A 6,972-nucleotide genomic window follows, 5' to 3' on the forward strand; every position below is an offset into this window, starting at 1 on the left:
GGAAAGAAAACAGAGATGAGAAAAGAACGAAGTGTTTGCCTCCTCTTTTTGTACCGGCGAGGCCGATGGGCCCATGCTTCCCAGTTGCTTAGGAGGAGGGGGGGAGGAAAACCAAGGGTGTCTAAGGTGTGTGGTTAGAGGAGGTGCAATGAGGTGTGCAGTGATTGGCAGATGCGGAGAGGAAGATGTAAAGATGTAGGTCAGGGGGTTTTGAAATGGAGGAAAGAACTTGTGAGGAATAGTCTTAACGTGAATGTTAAGAGGTCTGTACGTGTAAATGTTTATGGTGTAAGGCGGCGTTCCGTCGTGTCTGGCTTCCTTGCTCGTCCAGCGCTCCGCTCCATGGACTCCAAGAACAAAGCGTGGGCCAAATGACAAGAGAAGAGCGGGCGGGCCATACGAGAGAAGAACGAGCTGGTCAGACAAGAGAAGAGCTTTCTTTTATACTTCCCCAGTGGGGACGGCGCTTGAGAGCGGAGCAGGCGGAGTGATGGGTGTTTCCCCACACCCTCAAATGGCGCGTGGACTCGAACCACTGTGTTGTCCGCCCCAGGAGGATTTCGCGCCGGAAATGGCCTCACTTGCTCTGAACTCTGTCACGTGATGTAGCTCCTCGAATAACATGGAGCGAGTGCATTTGCCGGTGCTCTCCGACCACAAACATGTGTTGGACACCAAATTGGTGCTGCAGTTGAGCGGAACGCGGGGTCTATCCCCACGATGTTGAACTGCGCACAGTGCACACTCGTGCCCCGAGCTAAACACCGGAATGTCCAGCCCAGAGCATCTATAAAGGTATGGGCCGCTGCCTTGTCTCCCGCTGGTCTAGAGGGAGGTGGTGAACATCGGTGGTTGAGCGATGGCGGTGGTGGTGTAGCGCAGAAATTTTAGTGCGGCGGGTTTGTGATGGTGATGGCGGTTGTTGAGATTGTGGTGTCAATGGTGAGTGTAGGCGACTTTGAGCTGTGGTCCGATGATGTGGGGATTTTTAGGAAGGCGTTGTGGTGGTTTGAGAAATGTTGTAACATTTGGGTTCAAGTATGGCTAAAGTCTGAGGTGAGCATCAGTTTGAGAATGGCTTGAGGTTTGAATGCGTTTCGGCACTGCATGTAAATGAGCTGTTTGCATGCAGACGTGCGTGAAGGAGAGGTTGTGTGTGTGCGAAGTAAAGTAGAATAGATTAAAGAGTAAAGTAGACAAAGGATGAGAACAAAGACCTGCCGAAAAGTCCAACACAAAGCATTTTGTACCATCAACCCACGAGACATAGGGAAGGGCTATCTAAAACGAGTACTAATGAAATAACTGTCTCGGGACCGCTATGTTGTGGGCTATTGCCTAAAGGGGAGTGCCGGCTTCGCAGAACCGCACCAATATCAAGGAAGTTGAAAGGGAAGGTTTTGATGTTGTGTGTAACGTCGGCCTACTTTTACAGTCTGGAGACGGTGGCACTGACAGAGACAACAACAGAGGCTGCAGGTTTGCGAGAACAACTAGGTCAGGAGGATTGCGGGAGTGAGGAGGGTGGATGAACTGAGGGAGGGGATTGGTGTGCAAATGAGCTTGACGGGAAGATTGGTGATATGCCGGCTGAGATGGGCTGGACACTTGGTGCGGATGGGGGAAGAGAGAATGGCAAAAAGAGCGGATAGGTTGAAGAAGCAACGAGCAAGGAATCCAGACACGACGGAACACCGCCTTACACCATAAACATTTACACGTACAGACCTCTTAACACTCACATTAAGTCTATTCCTCACAAGTTCTTTCTTCTATTTCAAAACCCCCTGACCTACATCTTTACATCTTCCTCCCCGCATCTGCCAATCACTGCACACCTCATCGCAGCTCCTCTAATCACACACCTTAGACACCCTTGGTTTTCCTCCCCCTCCTCCTAAGCGACTGGGAAGCGTGGGCCCATTGGCCTCGCCGGTACAGAGGAGGAAAAGAGGTAACCCTGGTTGAGATTGGAGGATGTGATGAGGGATATCAGTAAGGTTTGGGTGGTTGGAGAGTGGAGAGAGTTGGCTGAGGACAGAGGGTGGTGGAGGAATATTGTGGTCACGGCAGGGCAGAAGCTTGGTGCCATCAGACCTCACCCCTTGTAAAGGGAAGAGGAGGAGAAGAAGAATGTCAAAGACCCACTATCACACAACAGATGACCTGAAGAAGGGTGGACGGAATGCATTTTCAACCCTCTCCCAAAACAAAACGATGTTGTGTTCAATATCACAGAAAACATAGAAGTGCATTAAACTGTGCTATTAAAATGATGCTGCACACACTGACATTCTTGACACTTAAAATGCCATTATGGGTATGCAAATGTGATGGCATCTTAATAAAATGCAGCTATATAGGTGTCTACATACGTTCCGTACATACAGTGTGGTGCATAAGTTCGAGTCTAGTCGGAAATTTATTAATCCAGCTCTTCCTTGCGCAGCTCTTCCTCTGACCACGTTGATTACAACTCTTCCCAATCCTTTTGTGGAAAGCAGTGTAGTGAGAGGACTGTGGTCAGTGCGTAAAGTGAAATGTCTACCCCAGAGATAAGTCCTCCACTTCTCTGTCGCCCACACACATCCAAGTGCTTCCGTTTCCCCCGTGGAATATTTTCTTTCTGATTCGGTCAGCATTTGGGATGCAAATGCGATAGTTTTCTCCGTTTTGTCAGCATGAATTTGGATCAGGACCGCTCCAAGGTCATAATCGGAGATGTTAGTTGTCACTATGGTGTGTAGCTCTGGATCAAAGAGAGCGAGAGCTGGACTACTGACAATCAGTTCTTTAACCGAATCGAAACTTTGCTGTGCTGTGACTGACCAGGAGAAGGTGTATGGTCCCTGCAGTAATTCTCTCAGGGGTTCAATGACCGATGCATAGTTGGGGTTGAACTTCGCACACCATGACGTGAGCCCGAGTAAAGAGCGCACGTCTTTCGGTGTGGGTGCTTCCGACACCGCAACAACATGGGCAGGGTCAGGTTTCAATCCTGTGTGTGAGGTTTCAGTCCAGAAACCCACTCTGATGATTCGATTGGCCCAATTACATCCAGTTTAACGAGCTTTTTCAGTTCCTGTGAAACAGAATCTCTCACAGACAAAGGTAAACGGAACAGCTTTTGCTGGACTGGAGTCACATTGGGTCGCATTTTAACGTGATGAATAAATCCCTTTGCTCAGCCCAGGGTGCCCTCCATGCTGTCACCTGTAACATTTGTGACTGGAATTTGATTTGCAGTGCTTTGGGTGGTAGAAGTGATACGACCATTCAGTCGTTGCATGTCGAGTGCAGCAACCAGGTCTCTGCCCAGAATGGCAGTGCCGCTCCGGACTATATATAAAATTCAGCGGGCGTACAGTAATTCTGGAAAGTCACATCCGCATGCAGGCATCCACGCACAGGTATCGGATTTTTCAGATAGCTAACCAGGTGTAGTTTTGGCTCAGTCAGTGACACATTGTTGAAACATTGCAGGTAGACGGATTCGGAGAGTATTGACATGGCCGAGCCTGTATCTAACAGTAATTCAACGTCCATCGGCTCTCCCCCGGCAGCAGTTACTTGTACAGCGCACGTTATCTTATCAGAATCTCGAGCCCTATTGTCTCCACTCAACACATTCACGTCAGGGACAGTCACTTCGTGAACCTGTTTGGAGCCCCGGCATACTTTAGCAAGGTGTCCTCTCTTTTTGCAACTGTTGTACTGGGCGTCCTTTGTAGTTGGCTGTGTGATTTACAGATCCACATCTATAACACGTTTCCCTTTGAGCCGGTTGAGATCGCTCATCTGACATCCCTCTCACAACGAGTCTCAAGGGTCTCTTGCTGCTCAGCGAATCCTGTGTCTGAACAGGGTGTATGGCCTGTATGTTGCTAGCAGTGCCTTGGCCTATGATCAGAGCCTCTGCCATTGCCGACACAATCTGTCTAGCCATGGTTATAGCTTTCTGTAACATCAGTTCCATTTCTCGCAGTAAACGTTCTCTAATACGAGGCGAGTTCATTTTCTCGACGAGATGGTCCCGGATCATTTCGTCGGCCAGCTCTCCAAACTCGCATGTGATGACAATCTCCCTTAATGAAGCAATATATTTTTATTTTGGATACGTAGTCAAGGAACTCAGGAAATTTGGAAGGAGGAAGGATTGGGGTGAGGTGGTGGTTGGGGAGGGGTAAACGAGGGTACAAAAGATCATGGTTTTAGATTGGGGATGATCTGAGATGGTGGCAAACAGCTGTTTTGAAGACCTGGAGGGAAGAGTGGGATTGAAGAGAATGTGGAAGCTGGTTCCACAGGTGGGAGAAAAGAGCAACGAATGTGTAGAGGTGAGCAGTTATCCTGGATTTTGGCAGTTTAACAGAAGGGGATTGATGGTGGACCACGTGTGCACAGCAGAAACCTGGGGGTGGGGGGGGGGGGGACTTGGTATCCATGGCGTCAAGTTAATCAAGGTGTGAGGCAAGGGAGCCAACCCAGAGGGGAGTGCAGTACTCCCTAAAGCTACGGATGAAGACCTTGTCGGTGGATAGGATTCAGGTGTGCCAAGAAAGGACTTTGTACAATGGAGATTTGACCAGATTGTCATCTTTTTTCAAGGTCTGAACAAAGGGAAGAGGCTTCAGCATTCTTGTCTGAAGAATGAGGGATGTCATGGCAGAGGGTGTGGAGTCGTCAGGAAATAGATAAACAGGATTTTCCAGTGAGTCAGCAAGATCGTTGATGAAGATCAGGAATCGGACTGGGCCCAGAACACTGCCTTGGGGCACTCCAGCCTTGACAGGAAGAGGAGATGAAAGGATTCAGTTGAGTCCCACACATTGGCAAAGAGAGTAGAGGGAATCAGGGAGCCATGTGTGGAGTTGGCCTTGGATTCCTTAGGCAGAGAGTTTGGAGAGCAAGGCAGGATGCCAGACCGTATTAACAGCACGAGATGTGTCCAGAGAGACAGCCTTGGTCTCATGTCTAATCTTGAGGGCTCCCATCCATTGTATGGAGAGTAGAAGCAGCATGTCCAAGGTTGAGTGACCGGGTCTGAATCCAAATCAATGATCTGAGATGAGGCTGTTGGAGAAAACGAATGATTTCATCTCAACCTGCGATAATGGATTCCATGACCTTGCTGATGATTGGGAGTAAGCTAATAGGTCTGCAGTTGAGGGGATCTGTGTTTCCACCTTTTTTATGGAGTGCAGTGATGTTGGCTGATTTCCAAGTAGATTGTAGATGACCTATGGTAAATGACAGGGTGAAATGGGCTGAGCAGCAGCCCTTTTTTTATTATGTAGTACAACAGCAGGAAAGAGAAACGGAGCAGGATTTTCGGATGAACGAGTTGATGCCGTCCAGAGTCAATGGTTGAAAGAACCTTGTCCACCTTCTCAGGTGCAAAAGACACGGAGTCCAGGAGCAGTTGGTGACGACAAGGAAGGATGCACACCATGAGTGAGGGGTTGGGGACGCAAAATTTGGAAGCAAACACAGAATTGAGGCGTTCGGCCTTTTCACGAGCGGAATCGGCTGTGATGCCATTTGAAGTGAGGGGAGGGATGGAAGAGGAGCGCACACCAGAGACAGACTCGACAAGGCACCGGTAAGTTTTAGAGGAGGGAGACAAGTTTGAAAGTTGGTCGGGAATGCTTCTGGAGTACTTCAGTGGCACCAAACTTTCGGAATTTTGTTTTTAACGATCGTTAAGATAATTGTTTTACTAATATTGAAGTTAACTGCGCGGGGTATCATGTTCTATGAACTCTCGTTGGTTTTGGAACACACCCCAGTGGTCACGTGACTGACTAAACGCGTCACGTGCTGCTTCCTTGCTTGATTAGCATCTATCTATAATTCCAGCAATGTGTGTGCGTGCGTGTGTCTGTGTCTGTGACCGCTGTTTCTCGACAACTCCTGGTCCGATCTAATTGAAACTTGCCAGGAATATTGCTGGGGACCTGTGGATGTGCCTTTTCACGAGCGGAATCGGCTGTGATGCCATTTGAAGTGAGGAGAAGGATGGAAGAGGAGTGCACACCAGAGACAGACAAGACAAGGCATCGGTAAGTTTTAGAGGAGGGAGACAAGTTTGAAAGTTGGTCGGGAATGCTTCTGGAGTACTTCAGTAGCACCAAACTTTCGGAATTTTTTTTTTAACGATCGTTAAGATAATTATTTTACTAATATTGAAGTTAACTGCGCGGGGTATCGTGTTCTATGATTTCTCCAGTTGGTTTTGGAACAGACCGCAGTGGTCACGTGACTGACTAAACGCGTCACGTGCTGCTTTCTTGCTTGATTAGTATCTATTTATAATTCCAGCTGTGTGTGTGTGTGTGTGTGTGTGTGTGTGTGTGTGTGTGTGTGTGTGTGTGTGTGTGTGTGTGTGTGTGTGTGTGTATGTGTGTGTGTCACCGTGACCGCTGTTTCTCGACAACCACTGGTCCGATCTAATTGAAACTTGCCAGGTAAATTGCTGGGGCCCTGAGTATGTGCCTTTTCAAGGTTTGATATTAATCAGACAAGTGGTTCCCAAGTTATGGCCATTTATTTACCAAACCAATGACAAGACACGTTGCTGCGTGGGCGTGGCCGATGGGGAAGAGAACCTCAGCCGCGTTCCCCATTACGGGTTACAACGTACGGGCTTCCGGATAGTGATGACTTACTGTATTCTCATAATTTCTCGATTTCTTATGCGCATTTATAGATAAACACAATGCCCCAATCCAGTTGTCGTTTACGAGAGCGAAGGAACAGCCTGTGTGGTTGTTTCAAGGTTTTTTTTTTTAATTTTTTTTTTTTTTTTTTTTTGCACGTACGGCCACGCACTTACGGGCACGTACTAATTAAAAAAAAGAAAAAGAGAGCACGGATAACTATCGGTTGGCAACCATTACGCAGGTTTTGATGGGCCTCCTCCTTCGTTGAAGTTCCTTATAAGGGACATTTATTATTATCTCAATTCATTGT

The sequence above is a fragment of the Eptatretus burgeri genome, chromosome 4 (genome assembly GCF_056783735.1).
Source record: "Eptatretus burgeri isolate ZD-2024b chromosome 4, Ebu_testis_v1, whole genome shotgun sequence".
Taxonomy (NCBI): domain Eukaryota; kingdom Metazoa; phylum Chordata; class Myxini; order Myxiniformes; family Myxinidae; genus Eptatretus; species Eptatretus burgeri.